The sequence below is a fragment of the Physeter macrocephalus genome, chromosome 13 (genome assembly GCF_002837175.3).
Source record: "Physeter macrocephalus isolate SW-GA chromosome 13, ASM283717v5, whole genome shotgun sequence".
Lineage (NCBI taxonomy): Eukaryota > Metazoa > Chordata > Mammalia > Artiodactyla > Physeteridae > Physeter > Physeter macrocephalus.
The window spans coordinates 16,418,566-16,436,198 of NC_041226.1; the positions used below are offsets into that span (position 1 = coordinate 16,418,566).

Here is a 17,633-nt window from a genome sequence, read left to right on the forward strand (position 1 = left end):
GGGAGAGGTCACAACAGTGAGAGGCCCGCGTACCGCAAAAAACAAAAACAAAAACAAAAAAACTAATAGTAAAACACTGTAATGAAGGCTTTTGTATGAGAACCCTTGGGCACATTTCTGATTATTTTCTTTGGATAAATTTCTAGAAGAATTAATAAGTTAAAAATAGGAGCATTTAAAGGTCTTTTATTAGATACTGTAAAATTGTTTTCCTAGAAAGATTTTACCAATTTATATACTTACACCAGAAGTATGTGAGTGCCATTTTGCGGCTTTCTGGTTAACTGTGGGTATTAACATTCTTTTTGTCTTCGCCAGTTTCACAGATGAAACATACTAGATTTTGTTTTAGTCTTCTTTTGATTACTGAGTGAGATTGAATATTTTTTACTGTTTCTGAGCCATTTTTAATTTCTTTTATTTTTTTGAGAGTTGCCTAGGCATGTATTTTCCCATATTTCTATTGGCATATTTGCCTTTCTTTCTTACTTGCCAGAATCCTTATATGTTATAAATACAAAACATCTTTGTCATATATATTGCCAGTATTTTTACCTAACTATAAAAATACACTTATCTCCCTATGTTTGCCTTTCAATTTCATTTATAATAGTCTTTTGAAAAAAACAGTAGTTATAAAGTAGTTAAGTAGCTAAGTCTATCCTGGTAGCGTATTTCAGTTATTTTTATTTTGAAACTCATATGTACCAATTATGCAATTTAAAGTGGGGGGAAAGATATTGAAGCTTAGAGGATTTAAATAATTTACTGAAGGATACATAGCTAGGAGGCAGTAAAGCTGGGATGGAGAATGTTAATTTTTTTAAAAAATTTCAAATTTAAATGAGGATGAGAAATCTGGGAACTCACACACTACCTGTGGGCCAAATGTTGAAGGTCATTACAGAGGGAACTGTGAAGAGGACCAGTGACCCATGGAGGCCAGAAGGGTGGGGCAGCCGGGCCAGAAGTCAGTGTAGAAATGACCAAGTGTCAAGAATGAGGAAGAAAAGGTAGAAATGACGTGTGGCCACTGCCAATGGCACCAAAACATTTGAAAAATATTGTCCATAGATGATAAATAGAATAATAAGAAAATACATCAGGGAGTGAGGGGAGGAGAGAAATAGGTAAGGCAGATTAAGGGGTACAAGCCTCCAGTTGCAAAATAAATGAGTTATGGGTATGAAATGTACAGTGTGGGGAATATAGTCAATACTTAATATCTTTGTATGGTGACAGATGGTAACTAGACTTATCTTGGTGATCACTTTGAAATGCACAGAAATTTAAAATCACTGTTGTGTGATGGAAAATGACATAGTGTTGTAGTTTTTGAATTTTACTTCAAAAACAAACTCAGAAAAAAAGATCAGAATTGTGGTTACCACGGGCGTGTGGTATGGGAAGGGAGAATTGGTTGAAGGTGGTCGAAAAGTACAGACTTCCCGTTACAAGATAAATAGATACTAGGGATGTAACGTACAACATGATAAATAGAATTAACACTGCTGATGTTTTACATGAAAGTCGTTGAGTAAATCCTAAGAGTTCTCATCACAAGGAAAAAATGTTTTTTCTATTTCTTTAATTTTGTATCTATATGAGATGACGGATGTTCACTAAACTTATCGTGATGATCATTTCATGGTGTGAGTCATTATATGCTGTACACATTAAATGTATACACTGCTGTATGTCAATTATATCTCAATAAAGCTGGAAGGAAAAGCAATAATAAAAGCAAATTAGTTTTTTTTAAAAAAAGAAAATACATCAAATCTAAAATGAAGTCACGAGGGACATTTTTATTTGAAAACGAAAAACGTAGTAATCTTAACATAGAACTTTACCGCTTTGATTTATGTGATATATGACATTTTACTTTTTTTAGATTTGATTTGTTTCTTCTCAGCAGTGATTGCTGCTGGAGCATTGCATTTTGTTTTGTTTTGTTTTTTTTTTTTTACAAATTCCTTTGTTGCTGAAAGATAAATATTTAAATAACTTCCCTCCAGATGACTAAATAATTGACACAGTACACCAATCCAGCAGAAATTTTAATACAGCAGAACTTCACCAGAAATACTTATTTTCTTGTTTCTGATTGTCATTGACAAACCATTGACTATAGGACACTCTAATTCTAGAAATGTCATTTCCTGCCGTTGAGAGATCTGTTGCACAAGTGCCATTAAAAGCCAGTGAAATCCTGGAGAATTTCCGATGACAGTGAGTAAAAAGCATCCCTTGAAAGCAAATTATCTTTACAGACTACTCTGTCTCTTAATATAATTTAGATGCCCATCCAAGAAAAAGAAGCTTCAAAGAAAGAAGTCATTCTTCTGGCCAAGATGAAACATCCCAACATTGTAACCTTCTTCAGTTCATTTTCAAGGTTTGACTTTCTCATATTCTTAAAGTATTTTAATAAAGTGTTGGCATGTAGATTTCTGTATAAGATAGTTCCTGAGAAGTGTGTATAAATTAATTTTTGTAACTGGACTCATTTTCCCATTTACTTAAATTGTAATTTGAGACATCACCTTTATTTCTTCTCTGGTGAGTTTTTGTAGGCAGCTTTCCTAAATTTTCTCAAGTTTGCCCACCTGCCTTTAATTCTCACTCCCTCAGATAGTTAAAGATGGGTGTATTAGCTTTGCTGCAGCAAGAAATTGCAGTGGCCTACAAGAATACCACCTGGGTCTCGCTCACATTACATGGGATACGGTTGGGCGGGGTCTTTATTTTTTTAATTTATTATTATTATTTTTGGCCGTGCCTCATGGCCTGTGGGATCCCGGCAGTGAAAGTGCCGAGTCCTAACCAGTGCACTGCCGGGGAGCGCCCAGGCGGAGTCTTTAAGTCTGGGGTCCAGCCCAAAGCAGCAGCGCACATAATGGAGCAGGCTGTTTTCCTGAGTAAGAGGAAAGAGCAGGACACAGAGCCCAGCACACCCTCACTCTCAGATCCCTGCTAGGATGTGGCATGTTTCTTACTTTCCTTATGTGCTCACGTTCTGGGTGCAAAGCAGCTGCAACCAACCCCGGGAACGGGGTGATGGTGGGGGAGGGGACATTCTGCCTCTGTGAGTCCTTGTATGTCCCGGGGCAACGGGGAGGGCTGTACAATTCTCTTACAGAGAGGCAGCCAAGCAAATGGCCAGAATAGAGGGGAAGAACTTTAAGGACGCAATTCCCTTCTCTGAGCGCCTGAATACATTTCTTCTGCCTCTATCACTTGACTCCAAAGGTTAAAAAAAAAAACCAAAACACTAAAAACAGCGTAAAAGGAGCATTGGTCATTCATTCAGTTAAATATTGATCGAGTGCTTACGTGGATGCATTTTTCTAGGTGCCAGGACTATAGCAGTGAACAAACACAACAGGCACAAATTCCTGTCCTCGTGGCTCTTACATTGTAGTGGGAAGAGACAGACAATAAACACATATACAGCATGTCAGGTGTTTAAAAGGCTGTGACAGGGCTGTCTGTGTCCCCAGTTCACCATGGGGCATCCCCATCCCAGCACCCAGCACTGGGGGTGCTTGAATTCACAGGTCAGAAGTAGTCATGGATCAGGAATGTTACCTAGATATCTTCAAGCACCATCAGGGGTGTAAAAATCAGTAAATAAATTTTAAAAGCTGTTTTTTTAGCTTTTACACTGTGCAGGGCACTGTGTTTCTTGCAAATTAAAACCACTGCATTCAAAATAGCTCTCTGTGTTTCTTGCAAATTAAAACTGGGTACAGTCCTTAAAAGAGCTCTCGGGACACCTCCAAGTCTTTCTGGGAGCTGAGAGTACCTGTGAGCCGGGAAATGAGTTGTATCGAGCAACTCTTAAGGGGCAGCCACTGAATAAGGTGCCTTGCATTCCTGTTCATTGATTCCTAACAGCGACGCCATTAGACAGTCTTCCTTTTCCTCATTCTGTGGGTTATTATTGTGACTCCCGGTGACTGGTAAGTCCTGCTCATCGTCAGGCCTTCTCTGAGATCCCAATTCAAGTTACAGCCCCCTTTACTGATCTCGCCAGCACTTTTGTACCGTGTGTGTATGTTGATATACGCCATTAGGAACTGTCTAATATTTGTCTCCCTTTAAGACAGTAAATAGAACAAATTCCTTTGCTCACCACTTGCTCCTCAGCATCTGGCACATAGTAGGTGCTCATACACGTTTGCTGCATGAGTGCCTAGACTGGGCCATTTAGGAGAGTGGAGCATGTCTTTTTTTTTTTTAATTGATTAATTTTTTTGGCCACACCCCGCTGCATGCAGCAGCAGTCCCCAACCTTTTTGGCACCAGGGACCAGTTGCGTGGAAGACAGTTTTTCCACGGACCGGGGGCGGGGTGGGGGAGTGGTTTGGGGGTGATTCAAGTGCATTACATTTATTGTGCACTTTATCTCTATTATTATTACATTGTAATATGTAATGAAATAGTTAAACGACTCACCGTAATGCGGACAGGAGGCGGAGTTCAGGCGGTAATGCGAGCGATGGGGAGTGGCTGTAAATACAGATGAAGCTTCGCTCATGCATCCTCCACTCACCTTCTGCCGTGTGGCCCGATTCCTAACAGGCCACGGACCGCTAGTGGTCCATGGCCCCGGGGTTGGGGACCCCTGGCATGCAGAATCTTAGTTCCCCAACCAGGGGTCAAACCCGTGCCCCCTGCAGTGGAAGCACAGAGTCTTAACTCCTGGACCGCCAGGGAAGTCCCTGGAGTATGTCTTTACACCATGTAAAATGGATATTTGAGGATGGTTTACGCTGGATACCATTATAAAATTAGAGGTCATTTTTTACAGTATAAATAACCTTCACTGACTTTATGTTGTAAGCTTAAACTTTCTTATGACAGCCTTTTCCTTTTCTTAACTAGAGCACCTCTGTGTTTAGGAAAAACTAGAGCTATTGTGATGCCTTTGAGTTTGCCTGGCAGTTTGTTGGGACTTCAAACACTGAGCTTATCTGAAAGCCTCAGAGGTCCTTGCAACACCTGACTGTAGAGAGTTGGGGGAAAGCCTTTGTTTACCCTCAAACAGCTCACCTCTGAACAGAAGAACCCTGGCTCTCGTTCATTAATTGTGTGTCTATAGAAAGTAGAAGTTTTCATAAATTTGAAGCAACATGAGAAAAATAAGAAAATGTAGTAAGATTTTCCTAAGGCTAAATTAATTCCACTTAAATTCCTTCAGTAAATATTTATCAAGTACCTATAATTTGCTAGGCATGGTCTAGGTAAAATAGGCCCAGATCCCTGCACTGCTGTTTTCTGTTGCTGTATAACCAGTGAACATGAATTTAATGGCTTAAACAGGCACCCACTTACCCTTTCCCAATTCCTCTAGATCGGAAGCCTGGGCTGGGCTGAGGTGGATTCTCTGCACAGGGTCTCACATAGTTGAAATCAAGATGTCAGCTGTGTCTGCAACCTCATCTGAGGCCGAGTTCTCTTCCAGGCTTATTCCGGTTGTTGGCAGGTTTCATTTACTGCAACTGTAGGACTGAGGTGTCTGCTTTCTTGCTGGCTGTTAACTGGGGGTGATTCTCTGTTTCTCGAGACCAACCTCCCTTGCCTGGCATGTGGCCCCTTCCATAGGCCCTCTCCAGCTGGAATCTCTCACTTCTGTCTCTGATTTCCAGACCCCGACTTAAGTGGCTCTTGTGAGCCACTTTCTGTTAACTCAGAGTCAGCTGTTTAGTAACTTTAATTATATCAGCACATCCCCTTTGCCGTGTAACGTAATCATGGATGTGATATCCCATATTTACAGGTTACACTTTCGCTCAAGGGGAGAGAGTTCACAGGGTGTGTGCGTTAGGGCCATCTGAGAATTCTGCCTGCTCTACAACTGTGGAGTTTACATTCCAGGGGTAAAATGTGGGGAGAGACAGACGATAAATGTAAACATAATTAATAAGTACAGTATATGCAGGTTAGAAGTTGATAAGTGCTGTGGGGTAATAAAATAGGGGGAGGCAGGAGTGGAGGGGAGAAATTGTAAATAGGGTGGTCAGGACGGGCCTTGCTGTGAAGGTAACATCTGAGCACAGATTGAGGAGTCCTGCTACCATCTGGAGAAGAGCTTTCCAGGCAAGGAGAACAGCCTCTGCAAAGGCCGGACGTGTTAAAGGACTAGCCAGGAGGCTTTGGGGAAGGGCCATCTGCTGTTGGCCCTGAGCACCTCTGCATGTTTTTGCTGGATATGCCGAGAATGCCAAGCCCTGACCGAGAGCTGGCTTGTCTACTGCTCACTGTAAAAGCAGTCGATTCCTCAAGCGCAGTGTTCCTCTCCTGTAATGGAGCCGCTGCGTGCGCAGTTGTCCGTCTAGGCTCTGTGGATTTGGGAGACACAGAACGAGTGCTAACATGAAGCTCTGACAGCTGCTTTGCCAAGAGTAATAAAGTCCTTTGTCTCTGGCCCGGGAATCTCGTGTCTTCGGCCAGCATCCGTGACATAGTCACAGGCTGGTAAGTAGGGCAGAATCTCACAGCTGTGGCAGAAGCCACTGTGGGTGCAGTGCAGTGAGCAAGGGGGGATAGCAGAAGATATTTTTATTCTTTATGCTGAGTCTGTGTTCCTCCTGGGTTCAGCACTAAAATGCTTTTATTTTTGTGGAATGATGCTGATACTGGATGATATCTCGTTCCATCAAATCTAGAGGCCATTGGTTGTAAGATACATTACTATGTGCTGACGAAAAGGAAAGATACCGCCCATTAGACTATGACACTATGCTTTCATATCACAATTTTTATTTTATATGTATTAAGAGCTCTTTTAGACTTGTTTAAACAGAGTTTTGCTTTCTATTACTCTTGTACATTCATAAAAAGGGAAATATGAGCAGATTAAATTGGTTAAGATAGTCTAAAAATTAATGAGGCTGGGGGACACATGGTTTCTTGAGGCAGAAGCCTGGTGTGTCTCCCTTTGCCTGGCAAAGCAATAAAGCTATTCTTTTCTACTTCATCCCCCCCAAGAAAAACAAAACAAAAAACCGAAACCAAAAATTAATGAGGCTGTGATGACATCAAGACTGCTGGGCCCATAGTCACCAATTGGAAGATGCCAATGTCTGTAAGACATAATCCTGATTTTTTAAAAGAGCATTTTAGAGTAAATTAATTATAATAATTGTTCTTTAAATGTTGGCATTTGGCAAGACGAAGGTTGCAACCCTGAAGTTAGTGCCCTCTAACAGTTTTGAAAGGTCAGTGACCCATGAGCTTTATAGTTCCAGAAACTCCTGCCCTAGAGGGTGCCGTGCACTTCCTTTTTGGAGTATTCTTCTTTTTCTCCTTTCTGCGTTTAAAAATATTATACATGCTTAAGACTAAACACAAATCCCACCCCCAAACCTAAAGTGATCTCTCTCTGGGACTTCCCGGGGGTCCAGTGGTTAAGGCTCTGTGCTTCCACTGCAGGGGGCGCGGGTTGGATCCCCGGTCGGGGAACTAAGATCCTGCAAGCCGCGTGGCGTGGCCACCCCAACCTGACAAATGTAATTAAAACTACATATTAAAAAAATAAAGTGATCTCTCTCACCTCTGCTCTGAGCACTTCCGAACTCTTACTGGCCGTTTCACTTGTGTGGCATTTGTAATAAGCTGTGTTATAACGTTAGTGTATATTCTTTACTTCCCTCGGTGAGGTTGGAAGTTCTGTGAGGACAAGGATTGTTTCTTATGCCTTTTCCCCTTCCTAAAGTGCTTAATTTTTTTAAACAGATGGAAAATTTGAGAGCACAAATGACCTTTCCAGGAAGTTCTAACCCCATTAAATATGAAATTATCAGTGGCTAGTGGGAAAAAAAAAGCATATTTAGAGCCAAATGATGCTCATCGACCTGAATAGTTCCTTCAAGATGGTTCGGCCATGATTAATCCTGAATCAGTCAATGAATTTCTTCCACTGAAAGCCCGTGTGAGGCTGAGTGAGTTAGATGTTGGTGGAAGGGAAGTAAAATGGAGCTCTTTTCCCTTAGTGTCCTTCCTCTGATTTCCCCATGGTTTTGAAATTGCCATCCCTTCATTGCTGTGGCAGCCCTTTCAATGACTGAGCTAAGACAAGTATTAATTATCCCAAAAGTAATATGTTCCTGAAAGTAACTGATCTCTAGGTAATCAGGATATGTCAGGAAACATCTCAAAAACCTTCCTGCAATAATATACAATGGAGAAAAGACACTCTCTTCAATAAGTGGTACTTGGGAAAACTGGACAGCTACATGTAAAAGAATGAAATTAGAACACTCCCTAACACCATACACAAAAATAAACTCAAAATGGATTAAAGACCTAATGTAAGGCCAGACATTGTAAAACTCTTAGAGGAAAACATAGGCAGAACACCCTCTGACAGATCGCAGCAAGATTTTTTTTGATCCACTTCCTAGAGTAATGAAAATAAAAGCAAAAATAAACAAATGGGACCTAATTAAACGTAAAACCTTTTGCACAGCAAAGGAAACCCTAAACAAAATGAAAAGACAATCCTCAGAATGGGAGATAGTATTTGCAAACGAAGCGACCGACCACGGATTAATCTCCAAAATATACAAACAGCTCATGTAGCTCAATATCAAAGTGAAAATTGATATATTAGGTGCTTAATTTAATATATGCTCTTCCCTTAATTTTCCCTTTCCCTTCCCCTCACTGAATTGCTTTAGTCTCCTATGCATCCTCCCTTTCTCTAGTATTTCCCCTTCATTCTCTAAGTAATTGCTACAGTCATCTTGTCATATTATTATCCTACTCAAATTTTGTTTTGATAATGCCTGTAGGATACAGTCTGTTGCACATAGTATCACATTTAACACTGTGTGGCGTGATCCTGTGGTGACCCCCCACTTTCCTGCCCCATCACCCCCTCTCTCTTTCCACAGATGATGGGATCCACACAGCCTGCTGGAGCCCCATCTTCCCTTGCAGCTATGTGAGCATTCACTCACCCTGGCTCGCCTCAGTTTCCTCTTCCTGGAATCATACACTTTGCCTCATTTCTACCTGGAAAATCTTTATTCAATTCAGCAGGCATCTTGTGGAGAATCTCCCTTCTGCCAGACTGTGCTAGGTGGGAGGGACCTCAGAGATGAATGAAACCTGGGTCTGCCCTCAGACTCACAGAATTGTCATGAGCCAAAGAAAGGAAGCACAAAACATGCTTTCTGAGCCCCACTACTAATCATTGTTCGAGTGCCAGCAGGTTGGAGAGTCGGGGGGTACCTCTCCTACAGAGCTTGGCATTCCAGGGAGCTTGGGCTTTATCCTGTGTGATGACTTTCAATCAAAGGGAATTAAATGTTATTCGTGATGGAGAAAGATCCTGCTGGCTGCCATGTGAAGGATGTGTGGAGGGGCAGGACTGAGGGCAGGAGACTGGTCCAGGTGGGAAATGACAGGTGCACAGGGCAGGGTAGTGCGGTGACAATAGACACCAGGTGTGAACTGCTGAGTTGGGGACTGAGGAAGAGAAGAGGGTCCCAGTCTTCTAATCCAGACAGACAAGGCTATCACCAGCCAAACAGGTGCATACGTCACGCAGAGGGAGGTCAGTAGAGATAATGTAATGGTTTAGATTTGTAACATATTGAGGTTAGGTCTTTTTGAGCATCAGCTGGAGGTGTTTAGAAGGTGCTAGCTGAGTAAGACCAAAGCTCTGGGGCAAATCAGGGCTTCCTTAGCATACGCACAGTATTTCAACCTTGATGGTGGTGGAAAACACCTAGGCACAGGGACTGGAGTGAGAAGGAAATGGAGCTTAGGACAGGCGCTTGTATTGTTTAAACAAGTTTTGGGAGAATCAGAAGAGAGTGAAGCCAAAGAAGGAGAGAAGGTTCTGGAAGGAGCCTCAGGGCTTGGCAGTATCAACTGGAAGAGAAAGACCAAGTGAGGCAGGTTGAGTAACAGCCCACAGGGTTTGGTTATCAAGGGCCCTGAGTGGCCTCAGTGTAAGCAATTCCAGCGAAAAGGATGAAATCAAAGGTTATTCTTTGCGTGAGTTCTCTGGGAAGAGAAGAGAGTGGATTATAAGTCTCAAAAGACATGGCTGCTTTTTTAAAGATTTTTTTAAAAAAACACTTCATTAGTTTGATGCCGAAAACGGTCTCTTAATTTAAACTGGGCTCCTGTAATTACTATTCAGGCTAAACAATTTCCCATATGTTTATTGACATCTGTATTTCTCTTGTGAATTATGTGCCCACATCCTTTATCCATTTTTCTACTGAAAATGGCATGTTTGTTTTTTTCTTTATAAGAATCATTTAAATTGAACCTTTGCCTGAAATACATACTGCAAATAGTTTCCCCAGTTGGTCTTTAGATCTCATTTATAGTAACAACAGCAAATATGTGTGAGAGTGTGTGTGTGTGTTTGTGAGTGTGTGTGTGTGTGTGTGTGTGTGTGTACATATAACTTGGGAATTTACAAGAATCGTGCAGAGCATATGAAGGAAACTATAAAACCTTACTGAAGTATTTAAAGATTATTTGAATAAATGTAGAGAAATAACACTGTTATATTTTGGAAATATTCATTCCAAATAAATATATGGATTTTTGGCAATTTCAATCAGAAGCACAATAGTATGTTTTTCTGGTGTGAGGAGATCTTGGAGATTCTTTTTTTTTTTTTTTTTTTTTTTTTGCGGTACGCGGGCCTCTCACTGTCGTGGCCTCTCCCGTTGCGGAGCACAGGCTCCGGACGCGCAGGCTCAGCGGCCATGGCTCACGGGCCCAGCCGCTCCGCGGCATGTGGGATCCTCCCGGACCCGGGCATGAACCCGTGTCCCCTGCACCGGCAGGCGGATTCTCAACCACTGCGCCACCAGGGAAGCCCTTGGAGATTCTTAACTAGCCAAAAAATTTAGAAAAGAAGAGCACTGAGGGGCACTTGCCCTTCCAAATATCAAACTGTATTATATAAATTATAGTCATTAAAACAATGTGATACTAGCACCAGAATAAAAAAAGTAATGAAAAAAAGAAAGTTTAGAAACAAACTCTAGTATGTATCATAATTTAGCATATGCTAAAAGTCACATCATAAGTCAATGGGAAAAGAAAGAATTACTCAAATAAATGCTCTAGGACCAACTGGTTAACAATTTGGGGGAAATTGTGAAATCAGACCCTATATAATGATACAACAAAACAAATTCCAAAATAAAATCAAAGAGTTTATATGTACAAAAATGAAGTTATATATTAGAAAATAAAGTGAAAGAAAATATAGGTGAGTATTTTTTTTTGGCTAGGGAAGAATTAGCTATTCAAAATACATAGGAAAAAAAATCACAGAATAAATTAGTAATAGATTCAGCTTTAACAATGAAAGCCTTTGGTAAAGAAAATATTATAATACTAGCCCCTAGAATTGTCATTTTCAGTAGTTTACCTAGGGAAAATAATCATAAATGTCAAAAAAAATTAACCACAAATGAGTTCATTAAAGTGTTGTCTATAATAGTAAAAAATTCTAGCAATCTAAAAATCCAGCAAAAAAGAATTAGTTAAGTTATAATATATCCATGAAACAGAATACCATGTTTTCTTTAAAATGGTGGTGTAGAACAATATTTAATAATACAGATATGGTATGTTGCTAATTGAAAAGAACAAGTTATAAAAGGGTGTGTAATATTTGGCCCATTTTTTGTTTCAAAACGAAGCAGAAACTATATGCGAGAAGGAAATTTTGAAATTTTAAGTCTCTGGAGAGTGGGATTGTGGTAACTTTTGTTTCCTTCTTCTACTTATCTGATCTCCAGAGTTCCTATAATGAAACATACTAATAAATTTTAAAAAATGATAACAAGTTATTTTTTAAATTAAGGTAATGGAACAGTTGCATTTCTGTGGAACCTAAAGTTCATGTAAATGCCTCAAGAATTTGTCCATTCATGCCGTTAATATTTCTTTAGCGTTAAATACATTGGCTGGTCAGTCAAATGTTAATAATAAAAGTGAAACAATTTTAAACCTGTTTATAATTTCAGTCTTATAAGTTATGATCTATCTATGTCTTTTAGTCCATTCAGGCCACTGTAACAAAATACCATAAACTGGGAGACTTATAAACAACATTTATTTTGCACAGTTCTGGAGGCTGGAAAGTCCAAGATCATGATGCTGGCAGATTCAGGGTCTGGTGAGGGCCCGATTCCATCTTTTTGCTGTGTCCTCACTTAGCGGAAAAGATGAGGGAGCTCTCTGAGGTCTGTTTCATAGGAGCATTAATCCTATTCATGAGGCTCCACCCTCATGACCTAATCACCTCTCCACAGCCCCTCCTCCTAATACCATCACACTGGGCATTAAGTTTCAACATATGAGTTCGGGGGGCACGCAAACATTCGGTCCATAGCAATGTGTATTAGATTGAGGGTGGTGATTTCTCTGCTTTTGAAGGTACCAGCTGATGGACTCCAGGTTTCCTAAGAACTATTTCTTGCAGTTAGTCACACTTTGACTGCTTTGAGATCAACGAGTTATTTCCTTATACCCAGGGCTGTTCATTCCAGATGCTGCCGCTTCAGAGGACAGGAGACAGCGGGATGCTGGGTCTCCTCAGACTCTGCTACAAATGATGGCCGCGGCCGACGTCACCTCCACCTGCTCCACTGTGCCTGAGGGTGAAGCTGACATCAGTGGCACAAATTGTCAGCAAGGGGAGAGCGAGGCCCCAAAGGCAGCTGTGTTCACCCTGACTTGACAGCTCTCAGTTTTCAGTATAAATCCTGATAGATTTGTATTCAATACCCTTCAAAGATTTTGTTTTGGTTTCTCCCCTACCTCTGCAGAGACTTGCCTACTAATTATTCTAGACAATTGGCCACTGTAGCTATGAGAATGTAAAGGAAGAACGATCCAGGTTCCCGCCTTCCTCCCAAGGAGGGACAGGTGGCTTCATTTGCCGTCCCGTGCCAGCCGAATAACTCCCTTGCAGTTTCTTAGAGGGTCGTTTTGTCCTCAGTAACATCAGAACTGAAATATTAGCTGTCCCACAAGATTTAGAGAGTCAGTGCGAAGATACATATTAAATTGCTTTGCAAACCAAAGTGCTAGTCCCATGTTAGCAGTGTTTAGGATATGATGGTATTTTCAACCTAAATTCTTCCATTTTCATTTGGGCTTCTGGCATAGTCTTTCCTTAGCAGAGAGTCCCAGCAATATCTGGGTGTGATCTTACAGGTGGTGGAGATTTTTTTTTTTTTTTTTTTTGTGGTACGCGGGCCTCCCTCTGTTGTGGCCTCTCCCGTCGCGAAGCACAGGCTCCGGACGCGCAGGCTCAGCGGCCATGGCTCACGGGCCCAGCCGCTCCGCGGCATGTGGGATCCTCCCAGACCGGGGCGCGAACCCGGTTCCCCTGCATCGGCAGGCGGACGCGCAACCACTGCGCCACCAGGGAAGCCCCCCGGTGGTGGAGATTTTTATTGCTCATTTCCTATGTTCTTCTTGATAACATGGGGCTGGGGGAGAGCTAAAATTTATACCCATCTTATAAGTTGAAGTCTGTAAGTATATCACTGAGATTAGTAATTAAAAGTGTGTGAATTGAACCATATTTATACTATCACAAAATATACTGCGTATCATCAAATTTACAAGAAAGGGCTTGCAAACATAATACAATTTAATCCATCCTAAGCCAATGAGACAGTAAGAGGGGAAACCTAATTTAAAATAAATAGAATAGAAATGTCAACACACCAAAACAGCCAGTTTACGGGGCAAAAAATGACTCTCCTGCCCAACAGTACATGATAATATTGTCACTAAACTTTTCTGTATCTCAGCTTCCTTGCTAATAAAATGAGGGGTGGGATTAGGTGACCTCCAAGGATCTCACATTCTGTGATTTTATAAAAACTCAAGTGAGGAAGCATTTTTAGTTTCAATAATCCAGGCTCCTTTTCAGACGGCCGAGTGATTGTGATTGAAGGCATTCCAGAGAACAGGAAACAGTGGCGGCTTGAAACACCGGGAACTTTAATGAGTGTTTTGACAGCAGCACATCTAACAAGTAGCTCATTTTCTGCCAACGATGGAGAATTTGGTATGTAGTTTACTTTTAAGAACATAATCAGTCCCCTGTGGAATTCTGTCAGACGTGTAAATGCAGAATGGGGATAAAAATAGCCTGGAGAGAGAATTGGGAGGGTGTCTAAGCCTTTGCAGAAGCTGATTTGCTTTGTCCAAGCCTGTTCCAAATGCCATTAACAAAAGACTTGAACTTCTGAGAAAAGTAGGGTCATTTTCTGTAATGTGATGGGTTGACAAGTGATGAAAAGTTACGTAGGAAGGACCAGTGGCTTTGTAGGTGACGAGCTAGTGCTTAGTGCTACCTCAGAGTCCGTTTATTCTGACAGCTCTTCAGGAGACTCAAGTTACCATCCTGTGGGCCGTAAAATACATCTTAATATAGTTTTTTTGGCTTTGGGTTTTTCTTGCCTCCAATGTTTAGCAAGATTATGCTGCTCTTGACTTTTTTTTAACCTCTTTATTGGAGGGTAATTGCTTTACATTGTTGTGTTACTTTCTGCTGTATAACAGAGTGAATCAGCCATACGTATACATACGTCCCCATATCTCCGCCCTCTTGCGTCTCCCTCCCACCCTCCCTGTCCCACCGCTCTAGGTGGTCACACGGCACCGAGCTGACCTCCCTGTGCTATGCGGCTGCTTCCCCGTAGCTATATCTGTTTTACGTTTGGGAGTGCTGTTGACTTTAAGGGAAACCAACCGTTACTTTTTTTTTTTTTTTTAACCTCTTTATTGGAGGGTAATTGCTTTACATTGTTGTGTTTATTTCTGCTGTATAACAAAGTGATCAGCTATACGTATACATATATCCCCATATCCCTTCCCTCTTGGCGTCACCGTGGGGATTTGGTCCTCCACTGTGTGTGCAGGTGTAAACGGCTACGAGCAAAGCCATTTGGGGCAGGCAGGTATCAAACAAAGAACACCTGCGCAGGGGCAAGGTTTCAGGGCTGGGGTTGTGGAGATTCGAGGCTGAGGCGGATTGGAGGCCTGGTTAGAAACCTGACAGCGATGGAGGCGGATGCGTGCTTACAAAGTTAAAGAACAACACGGAGAATAATGCAAGAGTCGTACCCGACTGTTTCTGAAGAGTGAGTCTGCCAGTTTGTGAAGCTCAAGAAAAGGGAAATCTTTGTGAAAGGTGAGTCTTAAAGAATGGACAGCATTTTATTGAGGAAAGAATATTTCAGGTGGGGAGAACTTGCAGATCCACAGGCCTGAGAGACTGAGAAAGCGGGTATGACTAAAACCTAGGCGCCGGAGAAGGGACCAGAGTCCCTGAGTAGATGAAGTCCTTCAGTGTTATTACTTATCTCAGCTGCCACACTTAAAACTCAAGGCGGGGGTGGCAGTGCAGTGGGGAGAGAGAGAGAAAATGCATCCCTGCCTTCAAGGCTCTCTTTCAAGTACCTTCAAACCACAGATGGCAGTATGATTGCATGTCTGCTCCCTCCCCTTCTATCCTGGGATAGAAACATCATCTGTAAGGATGGGGCTGGGGGCCAGTGGGGAAGAAGTTTTGGGCTGGCCTGGCTTGGTCTGGAGGCCAAGGGCTGGGGCCACAGACCAGGTAGGAGGGGGGCGCCCATCTTTCAGGACACTGCGATGGTGACATACTGGTGGCTATGATGTGTCTTCTTGGGTTTGTTCCTGTGCTTCTTGGAGAAAGTCATAGAAAACTTCATTTGATCTTGCATACCAAATTAATTCATGAACTTACTGCATTTTCGAATGGATAGCTTTACATTAGGCATAAATAAGTAATTTAATCTAACAAGTGGGATTAAACATAGGAACTTGCCTCTAAGGGTAGCATTCAAAGCAAAATGTAGGTATTTTCTTTTGTAACCTGCTAAGGGTGCAGGCATCCCCTCCCACCCCCACTATGCTTTCTCTTCTCTTTCAGCCTCTAACTCTGTTGTTGGCCTCACCCCATCTTTCCTATCCTGTAGCAAGCTTGACTTCCTGTCTCTGGTCATCTCTTCTTTCTTTACCTCTCCCTCTGCACCCTGCCAGATAATCCTAAAAATCCTTTTAAATCCTGCAAAAGATTCTCCCTTACCCTCAGGATAAAATCCAGACTCTGCAGACTCTAAGTGCCTTAAAGATCGGATGGCCTCTCCCAGCACCAGAGCTGCTAGCACTTCTCCATCAGCAAATATTTCTCCCTCAGTTTAGAAAGGAGAGTCTTTCTAAAGACTCCTCCCTTTGCCAAAGTAATTCCTCCTGTAAAATTTCACTCTGATGCAACCTCCCGGCCATTTCTGATGTTTTATCAGCAGATACCCTTCCCTCCCTGCTTTTCGCTATATTGCCGGGCAGGGCTTTACAAAGGTGTCTGGAATATAGGAGATTCTTAATCAGTTAATAATTGGAATGAATGAGTGGAAGAGCCTGTAACTTGATTCACATGCTTCCCTTTAATCCAAAAAATTCTAATAAGCTTTCTGTAAATCCTCAAGTTTGTCTACGGTCTCTCTGTCTTTTCTCTGTTAGTTGCCTCTGACAATTTCACAGTAATTCAGTTTTATACTCAAATTCGTTCACACTCAAATATTGGTTAAATGCACGAAAGACATTTCCATTTCCTTATTATGTTTATCATTTAAATTCAGGCCATAAAAAGATGCAGTAGCAATTTTATTTGACATTTTAGTGATTGCTATGAAAAACCTGGATCTCAATTAAACTACTGCCTGTGTACCACTGACAAGGAACCACTGTTTTGTTTGTTTGTTTGTTTTTATAAATTTATTTATTTTTGGCTGCACTGGGTGTTCGTTGCTGCAGGCGGGCTTTCTCTAGTTGGCGGCGAGCAGAGGCTACTCTTTGTTGTGCTGCGCGGGCTTCTCGTTGCGGTGGCTTCTCTTGTGGAGTACGGGCTCTAGGTGGGCAGGCTTCATCAGTAGTTGTGGCTCGCGGGCTCAGTAGTTGTGGCTCATGGGCTCTAGAGCTCAGGCTCAGTAGTTTGGGCGCGTGGGCCCAGCTGCTCCGCGGTATGTGGGACCCTCTGGGACCAGGGCTTGAACCCATGTCCCCTGCATTGGCAGGCGGATTCTTAACCACTGGGACACCAGGGAAGCCTGGAACCACTGTTTATTATTTTTGTTTTTGTTTTTTGGGGGATTGAAACACCTCCCTGCCGTGGAAGCCCGAGTCTTAACACTGGACCATCAGGAAGTCCCCCAGGAACCACTGTTTTAAATGCCTGAGAAAACAGGGCACATCTCCTTTGCATTCCTCTAAGTTTGTTTTCCCTGCTTAATATCCCACAAGACAGTGTAATTCTCTGATCGTAAAAGTAAAGTTCACTTTAGTTTCCTGTTTAATATCTTTCTTCCTCACTAGACTATAAGCTTCTGAGAGCTTTGTCTTGATCACCAGCTCACTCGGCCTCTCCATCCCTAGCGCCTGGTATAATGCCCAGAACTTAGTAAGTCACCATGTCTTTGTGAATGAAAATACAGCCATAGCATGTTTTTACTATCACTTTATGTAAAGGCATGGGATTGCCAATATTTGTATTGCTATCAAGTTGGATAAGGAAATTACAATGCTAATTATTCTTA

General features: G+C 41.9%; 1 long non-coding RNA gene across 4 annotated transcripts in view; it reads left to right on the forward strand.

Moving 5' to 3' along the window:
• Positions 1 to 17,633, forward strand: part of LOC102994613 (uncharacterized) — a 40,748-nt gene that overhangs the window by 9,449 nt on the left and 13,666 nt on the right. For 3 of the 4 annotated variants that reach the window (XR_008618971.1, XR_008618969.1, XR_008618970.1), the window contains exons 3-4: positions 2,301 to 2,398; positions 12,543 to 14,077. This is a non-coding gene — a long non-coding RNA (uncharacterized lncRNA). The remainder of the gene's footprint in view (positions 1 to 2,300; positions 2,399 to 12,542; positions 14,078 to 17,633) is intronic. The other variant, XR_003682528.2, reaches the window with a different exon arrangement.